Consider the following 14,281-nt stretch of genomic DNA (forward strand, 5'->3'; position numbering starts at 1 on the left):
AAGTACTCTGCGTTGTGAAATAAATAAGTGGTAAATCCTTTAATGTTGAACCAAGGGTTCATTTGGAAGATCAAACCAGATTCTGTCTTCTATCTTCTCAATTTTTAAGCAAGTAAAACTACTGTGTATCGTTTTTGTTTTTTGTTGATAGATTGGTCTTTGTACACTGATTTGATGTCAGACCCCAGTATCAAAAAGTAGATGTGGTAGTATAGCCTATGTACACTGCATTTTGTATGCAGCAGTCCATCAGACCCTCCAGTTGATATACTCCAGTCCACAACCCATCTTTGAAATCAATTAAAAAAAAATAATCATCTTGTTTACGGGTTTAATTCTGTGTTAGCACTAGGTTAGACCTGGTTTGGTCTTGGTTAAGGCCTTGCTGAATTTTGCTTTCCACCTGCTTTGATTCAGGGTTAGTTCTGGTTCAGACCTGGTTGGTATTCGTCTAGTCCTAGTTTTAATTCAGGTTCGGTACTGGATGGGTAATTTTGCAAAGGAATGTTGCTAAAGCATTTGGTATGTTATTTCACACAACATTTGACAACATTTTGATACAGTAGTGTCGTGTTGTGCACCTCTGGTCCTCCGAAAAATCTGGCCCCAGGGGAAATTAAGTTGAATAGCCCTGGTATAGGGGCTAAGGGCACAATGGATAACGCATGTGACTATGGATCAGAGGCTCAGTGTGTAAAATAACTGGTAAGTACTAGAATGTTAGACAAGAGCTAATTTGGAGGCCCAAACAAAAACCTGGTCTTTGTCCACTGATTAAATGTCAGTGCCCTACGAAAAAGCAGCCGTGATCGTATAGTGGTAAGTACTCTGCGTTGTGGTCGCTGCAACCCCGGTTCGAATCTGGGTCACGGCATACCTACCAAGATTTCTTTGAATTTTCCTCAATCAGTTTCATACATAAGAATATTACAGTAAATGGATAGCTTGACAGCATTCATAAATGTCCAATAATACAATATTCTCACTATGATAGAAATATGCCAGGCATTGCAGTGCTCAGTTTGAGTGTTTCTACTGATGTTCATCAGTTTGTCCTTAAACTCTGGACAACTGAGCCACAAAGCTGGACTTTTAGGGGCTAGTGGCGCAATGGATAACGCGTCTGACTACGGATCAGAAGATTCTAGGTTCGACTCCTGGCTAGCTCGCATCAAATTTTAACTTTAAAACGGTCAGTTGATCAGTGTGAAATAAATAAGTGGTTGATCCTTTAATGTTGAACCAAGGGTTCATTTGGAAGATCAAACCAGATTCTGTCTTCTATCTTCTCAATTTTTAAGCAAGTAACACTACTGTGTATCGTTTTTGTTTTTTGTTGATAGATTGGTCTTTGTACACTGATTTGATGTCAGACCCCAGTATCAAAAAGTAGATGTGGTAGTATAGCCTATGTACACTGCATTTTGTATGCAGCAGTCCATTAGACCCTCCAGTTGATATACTCCAGTCCACAACCCATCTTTGAAATCAATTTAAAAAAAAGAATCATCTTGTTTACGGGTTTAATTCTGTGTTAGCACTAGGTTAGACCTGGTTTGGTCTTGGTTAAAGCCTTGCTGAATTTTGCTTTCCACCTGCTTTGATTCAGGGTTAGTTCTGGTTCAGACCTGGTTGGTATTCATCTAGTCCTAGTTTTAATTCAGGTTCGGTACTGGATGGGTAATTTTGCAAAGGAATGTTGCTAAAGCATTTGGTATGTTATTTCACACAACATTTGACAACATTTTGATACAGTAGTGTCGTGTTGTGCACCTCTGGTCCTCCGAAAAATCTGGCCCCAGGGGAAATTAAGTTGAATAGCCCTGGTATAGGGGCTAAGGGCACAATGGATAACGCATGTGACTATGGATCAGAGGATTCTAGGCTCAGTGTGTAAAATAACTGGTAAGTACTAGAATGTTAGACAAGAGCTAATTTGGAGGCCCAAACAAAAACCTGGTCTTTGTCCACTGATTAAATGTAAGTGCCCTACGAAAAAGCAGCCGTGATCGTATAGTGGTAAGTACTCTGCGTTGTGGTCGCAGCAACCCCGGCTCGAATCCGGGTCACGGCATACCTAGCAAGATTTCTTTGCATTTTTCTCAATCAGTTTCATACATAAGAATATTACAGTAAATAGATAGCTTGACAGCATTCATAAATGTCCAATAATACAATATTCTCACTATGATAGAAATATGCCAGGCATTGCAGTGCTCAGTTTGGGTGTTTCTACTGATATTCATCAGTTTGTCCTTAAACTCTGGACAACTGAGCCACAAAGCTGGAGTTTTAGGGGCTAGTGGCACAATGGATAACGCGTCTGACTACGGATCAGTAGATTCTAGGTTCGACTCCTGGCTAGCTCGCATCAAATTTTAACTTGAAAACGGTCAGTTGATCAGTGTGAAATAAATAAGTGGTAAATCCTTTAATGTTGAACCAAGGGTTCATTTGGAAGATCAAACCAGATTCTGTCTTCTATCTTCTCAATTTTTAAGCAAGTAAAACTACTGTGTATCGTTTTTGTTTTTTGTTGATAGATTGGTCTTTGTACACTGATTTGATGTCAGACCCCAGTATCAAAAAGTAGATGTGGTAGTATAGCCTATGTACACTGCATTTTGTATGCAGCAGTCCATCAGACCCTCCAGTTGATATACTCCAGTCCACAACCCATCTTTGAAATCAATTAAAAAAAAATAATCATCTTGTTTACGGGTTTAATTCTGTGTTAGCACTAGGTTAGACCTGGTTTGGTCTTGGTTAAGGCCTTGCTGAATTTTGCTTTCCACCTGCTTTGATTCAGGGTTAGTTCTGGTTCAGACCTGGTTGGTATTCGTCTAGTCCTAGTTTTAATTCAGGTTCGGTACTGGATGGGTAATTTTGCAAAGGAATGTTGCTAAAGCATTTGGTATGTTATTTCACACAACATTTGACAACATTTTGATACAGTAGTGTCGTGTTGTGCACCTCTGGTCCTCCGAAAAATCTGGCCCCAGGGGAAATTAAGTTGAATAGCCCTGGTATAGGGGCTAAGGGCACAATGGATAACGCATGTGACTATGGATCAGAGGCTCAGTGTGTAAAATAACTGGTAAGTACTAGAATGTTAGACAAGAGCTAATTTATAGGCCCAAACAAAAACCTGGTCTTTGTCCACTGATTAAATGTCAGTGCCCTACGAAAAAGCAGCCGTGATCGTATAGTGGTAAGTACTCTGCGTTGTGGTCGCAGCAACCCCGGTTCGAATCTGGGTCACGGCATACCTACCAAGATTTCTTTGAATTTTCCTCAATCAGTTTCATACATAAGAATATTACAGTAAATGGATAGCTTGACAGCATTCATAAATGTCCAATAATACAATATTCTCACTATGATAGAAATATGCCAGGCATTGCAGTGCTCAGTTTGAGTGTTTCTACTGATGTTCATCAGTTTGTCCTTAAACTCTGGACAACTGAGCCACAAAGCTGGACTTTTAGGGGCTAGTGGCGCAATGGATAACGCGTCTGACTACGGATCAGAAGATTCTAGGTTCGACTCCTGGCTAGCTCGCATCAAATTTTAACTTTAAAACGGTCAGTTGATCAGTGTGAAATAAATAAGTGGTTGATCCTTTAATGTTGAACCAAGGGTTCATTTGGAAGATCAAACCAGATTCTGTCTTCTATCTTCTCAATTTTTAAGCAAGTAACACTACTGTGTATCGTTTTTGTTTTTTGTTGATAGATTGGTCTTTGTACACTGATTTGATGTCAGACCCCAGTATCAAAAAGTAGATGTGGTAGTATAGCCTATGTACACTGCATTTTGTATGCAGCAGTCCATTAGACCCTCCAGTTGATATACTCCAGTCCACAACCCATCTTTGAAATCAATTTAAAAAAAAGAATCATCTTGTTTACGGGTTTAATTCTGTGTTAGCACTAGGTTAGACCTGGTTTGGTCTTGGTTAAAGCCTTGCTGAATTTTGCTTTCCACCTGCTTTGATTCAGGGTTAGTTCTGGTTCAGACCTGGTTGGTATTCATCTAGTCCTAGTTTTAATTCAGGTTCGGTACTGGATGGGTAATTTTGCAAAGGAATGTTGCTAAAGCATTTGGTATGTTATTTCACACAACATTTGACAACATTTTGATACAGTAGTGTCGTGTTGTGCACCTCTGGTCCTCCGAAAAATCTGGCCCCAGGGGAAATTAAGTTGAATAGCCCTGGTATAGGGGCTAAGGGCACAATGGATAACGCATGTGACTATGGATCAGAGGATTCTAGGCTCAGTGTGTAAAATAACTGGTAAGTACTAGAATGTTAGACAAGAGCTAATTTGGAGGCCCAAACAAAAACCTGGTCTTTGTCCACTGATTAAATGTAAGTGCCCTACGAAAAAGCAGCCGTGATCGTATAGTGGTAAGTACTCTGCGTTGTGGTCGCAGCAACCCCGGCTCGAATCCGGGTCACGGCATACCTAGCAAGATTTCTTTGCATTTTTCTCAATCAGTTTCATACATAAGAATATTACAGTAAATAGATAGCTTGACAGCATTCATAAATGTCCAATAATACAATATTCTCACTATGATAGAAATATGCCAGGCATTGCAGTGCTCAGTTTGAGTGTTTCTACTGATATTCATCAGTTTGTCCTTAAACTCTGGACAACTGAGCCACAAAGCTGGAGTTTTAGGGGCTAGTGGCACAATGGATAACGCGTCTGACTACGGATCAGAAGATTCTAGGTTCGACTCCTGGCTAGCTCGCATCAAATTTTAACTTGAAAACGGTCAGTTGATCAGTGTGAAATAAATAAGTGGTAAATCCTTTAATGTTGAACCAAGGGTTCATTTGGAAGATCAAACCAGATTCTGTCTTCTATCTTCTCAATTTTTAAGCAAGTAAAACTACTGTGTATCGTTTTTGTTTTTTGTTGATAGATTGGTCTTTGTACACTGATTTGATGTCAGACCCCAGTATCAAAAAGTAGATGTGGTAGTATAGCCTATGTACACTGCATTTTGTATGCAGCAGTCCATCAGACCCTCCAGTTGATATACTCCAGTCCACAACTCATCTTTGAAATCAATAAAAAAAAAATAATCATCTTGTTTACGGGTTTAATTCTGTGTTAGCACTAGGTTAGACCTGGTTTGGTCTTGGTTAAGGCCTTGCTGAATTTTGCTTTCCACCTGCTTTGATTCAGGGTTAGTTCTGGTTCAGACCTGGTTGGTATTCGTCTAGTCCTAGTTTTAATTCAGGTTCGGTACTGGATGGGTAATTTTGCAAAGGAATGTTGCTAAAGCATTTGGTATGTTATTTCACACAACATTTGACAACATTTTGATAGAGTAGTGTCGTGTTGTGCACCTCTGGTCCTCCGAAAAATCTGGCCCCAGGGGAAATTAAGTTGAATAGCCCTGGTATAGGGGCTAAGGGCACAATGGATAACGCATGTGACTATGGATCAGAGGATTCTAGGCTCAGTGTGTAAAATAACTGGTAAGTACTAGAATGTTAGACAAGAGCTAATTTGGAGGCCCAAACAAAAACCTGGTCTTTGTCCACTGATTAAATGTAAGTGCCCTACGAAAAAGCAGCCGTGATCGTATAGTGGTAAGTACTCTGCGTTGTGGTCGCAGCAACCCCGGCTCGAATCCGGGTCACGGCATACCTAGCAAGATTTCTTTGCATTTTTCTCAATCAGTTTCATACATAAGAATATTACAGTAAATAGATAGCTTGACAGCATTCATAAATGTCCAATAATACAATATTCTCACCATGATAGAAATATGCCAGGCATTGCAGTGCTCAGTTTGAGTGTTTCTACTGATATTCATCAGTTTGTCCTTAAACTCTGGACAACTGAGCCACAAAGCTGGAGTTTTAGGGGCTAGTGGCACAATGGATAACGCGTCTGACTACGGATCAGAAGATTCTAGGTTCGACTCCTGGCTAGCTCGCATCAAATTTTAACTTGAAAACGGTCAGTTGATCAGTGTGAAATAAATAAGTGGTAAATCCTTTAATGTTGAACCAAGGGTTCATTTGGAAGATCAAACCAGATTCTGTCTTCTATCTTCTCAATTTTTAAGCAAGTAAAACTACTGTGTATCGTTTTTGTTTTTTGTTGATAGATTGGTCTTTGTACACTGATTTGATGTCAGACCCCAGTATCAAAAAGTAGATGTGGTAGTATAGCCTATGTACACTGCATTTTGTATGCAGCAGTCCATCAGACCCTCCAGTTGATATACTCCAGTCCACAACCCATCTTTGAAATCAATTAAAAAAAAATAATCATCTTGTTTACGGGTTTAATTCTGTGTTAGCACTAGGTTAGACCTGGTTTGGTCTTGGTTAAGGCCTTGCTGAATTTTGCTTTCCACCTGCTTTGATTCAGGGTTAGTTCTGGTTCAGACCTGGTTGGTATTCGTCTAGTCCTAGTTTTAATTCAGGTTCGGTACTGGATGGGAAATTTTGCAAAGGAATGTTGCTAAAGCATTTGGTATGTTATTTCACACAACATTTGACAACATTTTGATACAGTAGTGTCGTGTTGTGCACCTCTGGTCCTCCGAAAAATCTGGCCCCAGGGGAAATTAAGTTGAATAGCCCTGGTATAGGGGCTAAGGGCACAATGGATAACGCATGTGACTATGGATCAGAGGCTCAGTGTGTAAAATAACTGGTAAGTACTAGAATGTTAGACAAGAGCTAATTTGGAGGCCCAAACAAAAACCTGGTCTTTGTCCACTGATTAAATGTCAGTGCCCTACGAAAAAGCAGCCGTGATCGTATAGTGGTAAGTACTCTGCGTTGTGAAATAAATAAGTGGTAAATCCTTTAATGTTGAACCAAGGGTTCATTTGGAAGATCAAACCAGATTCTGTCTTCTATCTTCTCAATTTTTAAGCAAGTAAAACTACTGTGTATCGTTTTTGTTTTTTGTTGATAGATTGGTCTTTGTACACTGATTTGATGTCAGACCCCAGTATCAAAAAGTAGATGTGGTAGTATAGCCTATGTACACTGCATTTTGTATGCAGCAGTCCATCAGACCCTCCAGTTGATATACTCCAGTCCACAACCCATCTTTGAAATCAATTAAAAAAAAATAATCATCTTGTTTACGGGTTTAATTCTGTGTTAGCACTAGGTTAGACCTGGTTTGGTCTTGGTTAAGGCCTTGCTGAATTTTGCTTTCCACCTGCTTTGATTCAGGGTTAGTTCTGGTTCAGACCTGGTTGGTATTCGTCTAGTCCTAGTTTTAATTCAGGTTCGGTACTGGATGGGAAATTTTGCAAAGGAATGTTGCTAAAGCATTTGGTATGTTATTTCACACAACATTTGACAACATTTTGATACAGTAGTGTCGTGTTGTGCACCTCTGGTCCTCCGAAAAATCTGGCCCCAGGGGAAATTAAGTTGAATAGCCCTGGTATAGGGGCTAAGGGCACAATGGATAACGCATGTGACTATGGATCAGAGGCTCAGTGTGTAAAATAACTGGTAAGTACTAGAATGTTAGACAAGAGCTAATTTGGAGGCCCAAACAAAAACCTGGTCTTTGTCCACTGATTAAATGTCAGTGCCCTACGAAAAAGCAGCCGTGATCGTATAGTGGTAAGTACTCTGCGTTGTGAAATAAATAAGTGGTAAATCCTTTAATGTTGAACCAAGGGTTCATTTGGAAGATCAAACCAGATTCTGTCTTCTATCTTCTCAATTTTTAAGCAAGTAAAACTACTGTGTATCGTTTTTGTTTTTTGTTGATAGATTGGTCTTTGTACACTGATTTGATGTCAGACCCCAGTATCAAAAAGTAGATGTGGTAGTATAGCCTATGTACACTGCATTTTGTATGCAGCAGTCCATCAGACCCTCCAGTTGATATACTCCAGTCCACAACCCATCTTTGAAATCAATTAAAAAAAAATAATCATCTTGTTTACGGGTTTAATTCTGTGTTAGCACTAGGTTAGACCTGGTTTGGTCTTGGTTAAGGCCTTGCTGAATTTTGCTTTCCACCTGCTTTGATTCAGGGTTAGTTCTGGTTCAGACCTGGTTGGTATTCGTCTAGTCCTAGTTTTAATTCAGGTTCGGTACTGGATGGGTAATTTTGCAAAGGAATGTTGCTAAAGCATTTGGTATGTTATTTCACACAACATTTGACAACATTTTGATACAGTAGTGTCGTGTTGTGCACCTCTGGTCCTCCGAAAAATCTGGCCCCAGGGGAAATTAAGTTGAATAGCCCTGGTATAGGGGCTAAGGGCACAATGGATAACGCATGTGACTATGGATCAGAGGCTCAGTGTGTAAAATAACTGGTAAGTACTAGAATGTTAGACAAGAGCTAATTTGGAGGCCCAAACAAAAACCTGGTCTTTGTCCACTGATTAAATGTCAGTGCCCTACGAAAAAGCAGCCGTGATCGTATAGTGGTAAGTACTCTGCGTTGTGAAATAAATAAGTGGTAAATCCTTTAATGTTGAACCAAGGGTTCATTTGGAAGATCAAACCAGATTCTGTCTTCTATCTTCTCAATTTTTAAGCAAGTAAAACTACTGTGTATCGTTTTTGTTTTTTGTTGATAGATTGGTCTTTGTACACTGATTTGATGTCAGACCCCAGTATCAAAAAGTAGATGTGGTAGTATAGCCTATGTACACTGCATTTTGTATGCAGCAGTCCATCAGACCCTCCAGTTGATATACTCCAGTCCACAACCCATCTTTGAAATCAATTAAAAAAAAATAATCATCTTGTTTACGGGTTTAATTCTGTGTTAGCACTAGGTTAGACCTGGTTTGGTCTTGGTTAAGGCCTTGCTGAATTTTGCTTTCCACCTGCTTTGATTCAGGGTTAGTTCTGGTTCAGACCTGGTTGGTATTCGTCTAGTCCTAGTTTTAATTCAGGTTCGGTACTGGATGGGTAATTTTGCAAAGGAATGTTGCTAAAGCATTTGGTATGTTATTTCACACAACATTTGACAACATTTTGATACAGTAGTGTCGTGTTGTGCACCTCTGGTCCTCCGAAAAATCTGGCCCCAGGGGAAATTAAGTTGAATAGCCCTGGTATAGGGGCTAAGGGCACAATGGATAACGCATGTGACTATGGATCAGAGGCTCAGTGTGTAAAATAACTGGTAAGTACTAGAATGTTAGACAAGAGCTAATTTGGAGGCCCAAACAAAAACCTGGTCTTTGTCCACTGATTAAATGTCAGTGCCCTACGAAAAAGCAGCCGTGATCGTATAGTGGTAAGTACTCTGCGTTGTGGTCGCAGCAACCCCGGTTCGAATCTGGGTCACGGCATACCTACCAAGATTTCTTTGAATTTTCCTCAATCAGTTTCATACATAAGAATATTACAGTAAATGGATAGCTTGACAGCATTCATAAATGTCCAATAATACAATATTCTCACTATGATAGAAATATGCCAGGCATTGCAGTGCTCAGTTTGAGTGTTTCTACTGATGTTCATCAGTTTGTCCTTAAACTCTGGACAACTGAGCCACAAAGCTGGACTTTTAGGGGCTAGTGGCGCAACGGATAACGCGTCTGACTACGGATCAGAAGATTGTAGGTTCGACTCCTGGCTAGCTCGCATCAAATTTTAACTTTAAAACGGTCAGTTGATCAGTGTGAAATAAATAAGTGGTTGATCCTTTAATGTTGAACCAAGGGTTCATTTGGAAGATCAAACCAGATTCTGTCTTCTATCTTCTCAATTTTTAAGCAAGTAACACTACTGTGTATCGTTTTTGTTTTTTGTTGATAGATTGGTCTTTGTACACTGATTTGATGTCAGACCCCAGTATCAAAAAGTAGATGTGGTAGTATAGCCTATGTACACTGCATTTTGTATGCAGCAGTCCATCAGACCCTCCAGTTGATATACTCCAGTCCACAACCCATCTTTGAAATCAATTTAAAAAAAAGAATCATCTTGTTTACGGGTTTAATTCTGTGTTAGCACTAGGTTAGACCTGGTTTGGTCTTGGTTAAGGCCTTGCTGAATTTTGCTTTCCACCTGCTTTGATTCAGGGTTAGTTCTGGTTCAGACCTGGTTGGTATTCGTCTAGTCCTAGTTTTAATTCAGGTTCGGTACTGGATGGGTAATTTTGCAAAGGAATGTTGCTAAAGCATTTGGTATGTTATTTCACACAACATTTGACAACATTTTGATACAGTAGTGTCGTGTTGTGCACCTCTGGTCCTCCGAAAAATCTGGCCCCAGGGGAAATTAAGTTGAATAGCCCTGGTATAGGGGCTAAGGGCACAATGGATAACGCATGTGACTATGGATCAGAGGATTCTAGGCTCAGTGTGTAAAATAACTGGTAAGTACTAGAATGTTAGACAAGAGCTAATTTGGAGGCCCAAACAAAAACCTGGTCTTTGTCCACTGATTAAATGTAAGTGCCCTACGAAAAAGCAGCCGTGATCGTATAGTGGTAAGTACTCTGCGTTGTGGTCGCAGCAACCCCGGCTCGAATCCGGGTCACGGCATACCTAGCAAGATTTCTTTGCATTTTTCTCAATCAGTTTCATACATAAGAATATTACAGTAAATAGATAGCTTGACAGCATTCATAAATGTCCAATAATACAATATTCTCACTATGATAGAAATATGCCAGGCATTGCAGTGCTCAGTTTGAGTGTTTCTACTGATATTCATCAGTTTGTCCTTAAACTCTGGACAACTGAGCCACAAAGCTGGAGTTTTAGGGGCTAGTGGCACAATGGATAACGCGTCTGACTACGGATCAGAAGATTCTAGGTTCGACTCCTGGCTAGCTCGCATCAAATTTTAACTTGAAAACGGTCAGTTGATCAGTGTGAAATAAATAAGTGGTAAATCCTTTAATGTTGAACCAAGGGTTCATTTGGAAGATCAAACCAGATTCTGTCTTCTATCTTCTCAATTTTTAAGCAAGTAAAACTACTGTGTATCGTTTTTGTTTTTTGTTGATAGATTGGTCTTTGTACACTGATTTGATGTCAGACCCCAGTATCAAAAAGTAGATGTGGTAGTATAGCCTATGTACACTGCATTTTGTATGCAGCAGTCCATCAGACCCTCCAGTTGATATACTCCAGTCCACAACTCATCTTTGAAATCAATAAAAAAAAAATAATCATCTTGTTTACGGGTTTAATTCTGTGTTAGCACTAGGTTAGACCTGGTTTGGTCTTGGTTAAGGCCTTGCTGAATTTTGCTTTCCACCTGCTTTGATTCAGGGTTAGTTCTGGTTCAGACCTGGTTGGTATTCGTCTAGTCCTAGTTTTAATTCAGGTTCGGTACTGGATGGGTAATTTTGCAAAGGAATGTTGCTAAAGCATTTGGTATGTTATTTCACACAACATTTGACAACATTTTGATAGAGTAGTGTCGTGTTGTGCACCTCTGGTCCTCCGAAAAATCTGGCCCCAGGGGAAATTAAGTTGAATAGCCCTGGTATAGGGGCTAAGGGCACAATGGATAACGCATGTGACTATGGATCAGAGGATTCTAGGCTCAGTGTGTAAAATAACTGGTAAGTACTAGAATGTTAGACAAGAGCTAATTTGGAGGCCCAAACAAAAACCTGGTCTTTGTCCACTGATTAAATGTAAGTGCCCTACGAAAAAGCAGCCGTGATCGTATAGTGGTAAGTACTCTGCGTTGTGGTCGCAGCAACCCCGGCTCGAATCCGGGTCACGGCATACCTAGCAAGATTTCTTTGCATTTTTCTCAATCAGTTTCATACATAAGAATATTACAGTAAATAGATAGCTTGACAGCATTCATAAATGTCCAATAATACAATATTCTCACCATGATAGAAATATGCCAGGCATTGCAGTGCTCAGTTTGAGTGTTTCTACTGATATTCATCAGTTTGTCCTTAAACTCTGGACAACTGAGCCACAAAGCTGGAGTTTTAGGGGCTAGTGGCACAATGGATAACGCGTCTGACTACGGATCAGAAGATTCTAGGTTCGACTCCTGGCTAGCTCGCATCAAATTTTAACTTGAAAACGGTCAGTTGATCAGTGTGAAATAAATAAGTGGTAAATCCTTTAATGTTGAACCAAGGGTTCATTTGGAAGATCAAACCAGATTCTGTCTTCTATCTTCTCAATTTTTAAGCAAGTAAAACTACTGTGTATCGTTTTTGTTTTTTGTTGATAGATTGGTCTTTGTACACTGATTTGATGTCAGACCCCAGTATCAAAAAGTAGATGTGGTAGTATAGCCTATGTACACTGCATTTTGTATGCAGCAGTCCATCAGACCCTCCAGTTGATATACTCCAGTCCACAACCCATCTTTGAAATCAATTAAAAAAAAATAATCATCTTGTTTACGGGTTTAATTCTGTGTTAGCACTAGGTTAGACCTGGTTTGGTCTTGGTTAAGGCCTTGCTGAATTTTGCTTTCCACCTGCTTTGATTCAGGGTTAGTTCTGGTTCAGACCTGGTTGGTATTCGTCTAGTCCTAGTTTTAATTCAGGTTCGGTACTGGATGGGAAATTTTGCAAAGGAATGTTGCTAAAGCATTTGGTATGTTATTTCACACAACATTTGACAACATTTTGATACAGTAGTGTCGTGTTGTGCACCTCTGGTCCTCCGAAAAATCTGGCCCCAGGGGAAATTAAGTTGAATAGCCCTGGTATAGGGGCTAAGGGCACAATGGATAACGCATGTGACTATGGATCAGAGGCTCAGTGTGTAAAATAACTGGTAAGTACTAGAATGTTAGACAAGAGCTAATTTGGAGGCCCAAACAAAAACCTGGTCTTTGTCCACTGATTAAATGTCAGTGCCCTACGAAAAAGCAGCCGTGATCGTATAGTGGTAAGTACTCTGCGTTGTGAAATAAATAAGTGGTAAATCCTTTAATGTTGAACCAAGGGTTCATTTGGAAGATCAAACCAGATTCTGTCTTCTATCTTCTCAATTTTTAAGCAAGTAAAACTACTGTGTATCGTTTTTGTTTTTTGTTGATAGATTGGTCTTTGTACACTGATTTGATGTCAGACCCCAGTATCAAAAAGTAGATGTGGTAGTATAGCCTATGTACACTGCATTTTGTATGCAGCAGTCCATCAGACCCTCCAGTTGATATACTCCAGTCCACAACCCATCTTTGAAATCAATTAAAAAAAAATAATCATCTTGTTTACGGGTTTAATTCTGTGTTAGCACTAGGTTAGACCTGGTTTGGTCTTGGTTAAGGCCTTGCTGAATTTTGCTTTCCACCTGCTTTGATTCAGGGTTAGTTCTGGTTCAGACCTGGTTGGTATTCGTCTAGTCCTAGTTTTAATTCAGGTTCGGTACTGGATGGGAAATTTTGCAAAGGAATGTTGCTAAAGCATTTGGTATGTTATTTCACACAACATTTGACAACATTTTGATACAGTAGTGTCGTGTTGTGCACCTCTGGTCCTCCGAAAAATCTGGCCCCAGGGGAAATTAAGTTGAATAGCCCTGGTATAGGGGCTAAGGGCACAATGGATAACGCATGTGACTATGGATCAGAGGCTCAGTGTGTAAAATAACTGGTAAGTACTAGAATGTTAGACAAGAGCTAATTTGGAGGCCCAAACAAAAACCTGGTCTTTGTCCACTGATTAAATGTCAGTGCCCTACGAAAAAGCAGCCGTGATCGTATAGTGGTAAGTACTCTGCGTTGTGAAATAAATAAGTGGTAAATCCTTTAATGTTGAACCAAGGGTTCATTTGGAAGATCAAACCAGATTCTGTCTTCTATCTTCTCAATTTTTAAGCAAGTAAAACTACTGTGTATCGTTTTTGTTTTTTGTTGATAGATTGGTCTTTGTACACTGATTTGATGTCAGACCCCAGTATCAAAAAGTAGATGTGGTAGTATAGCCTATGTACACTGCATTTTGTATGCAGCAGTCCATCAGACCCTCCAGTTGATATACTCCAGTCCACAACCCATCTTTGAAATCAATTAAAAAAAAATAATCATCTTGTTTACGGGTTTAATTCTGTGTTAGCACTAGGTTAGACCTGGTTTGGTCTTGGTTAAGGCCTTGCTGAATTTTGCTTTCCACCTGCTTTGATTCAGGGTTAGTTCTGGTTCAGACCTGGTTGGTATTCGTCTAGTCCTAGTTTTAATTCAGGTTCGGTACTGGATGGGTAATTTTGCAAAGGAATGTTGCTAAAGCATTTGGTATGTTATTTCACACAACATTTGACAACATTTTGATACAGTAGTGTCGTGTTGTGCACCTCTGGTCCTCCGAAAAAT

At 39.8% G+C, this 14,281-nt stretch overlaps 6 non-coding genes across 6 annotated transcripts; all 6 read left to right on the forward strand.

The window, feature by feature from the left end:
* Positions 1–1,096: 1,096 nt before the first annotated feature.
* On the forward strand, positions 1,097–1,169 carry trnar-acg (transfer RNA arginine (anticodon ACG)). The gene has a single exon. It is a non-coding gene; the product is annotated as a tRNA-Arg (tRNA).
* Positions 1,170–3,488: 2,319 nt separating this feature from the next.
* On the forward strand, positions 3,489–3,561 carry trnar-acg (transfer RNA arginine (anticodon ACG)). Its single transcript has one exon. It is a non-coding gene; the product is annotated as a tRNA-Arg (tRNA).
* A 1,127-nt stretch (positions 3,562–4,688) lies between these two features.
* trnar-acg (transfer RNA arginine (anticodon ACG)) lies at positions 4,689–4,761 on the forward strand. The gene has a single exon. It is a non-coding gene; the product is annotated as a tRNA-Arg (tRNA).
* A 1,127-nt stretch (positions 4,762–5,888) lies between these two features.
* trnar-acg (transfer RNA arginine (anticodon ACG)) lies at positions 5,889–5,961 on the forward strand. Its single transcript has one exon. It is a non-coding gene; the product is annotated as a tRNA-Arg (tRNA).
* Positions 5,962–10,743: 4,782 nt separating this feature from the next.
* trnar-acg (transfer RNA arginine (anticodon ACG)) lies at positions 10,744–10,816 on the forward strand. The gene has a single exon. It is a non-coding gene; the product is annotated as a tRNA-Arg (tRNA).
* A 1,127-nt stretch (positions 10,817–11,943) lies between these two features.
* trnar-acg (transfer RNA arginine (anticodon ACG)) lies at positions 11,944–12,016 on the forward strand. The gene has a single exon. It is a non-coding gene; the product is annotated as a tRNA-Arg (tRNA).
* The last annotated feature ends 2,265 nt before the right edge of the window (positions 12,017–14,281 follow it).

The sequence above is a fragment of the Eucyclogobius newberryi genome, unplaced genomic scaffold, assembly GCF_026437365.1.
Source record: "Eucyclogobius newberryi isolate DKJ021-1_F unplaced genomic scaffold, fEucNew1.0.hap1 SCAF_10, whole genome shotgun sequence".
Lineage (NCBI taxonomy): Eukaryota > Metazoa > Chordata > Actinopteri > Gobiiformes > Gobiidae > Eucyclogobius > Eucyclogobius newberryi.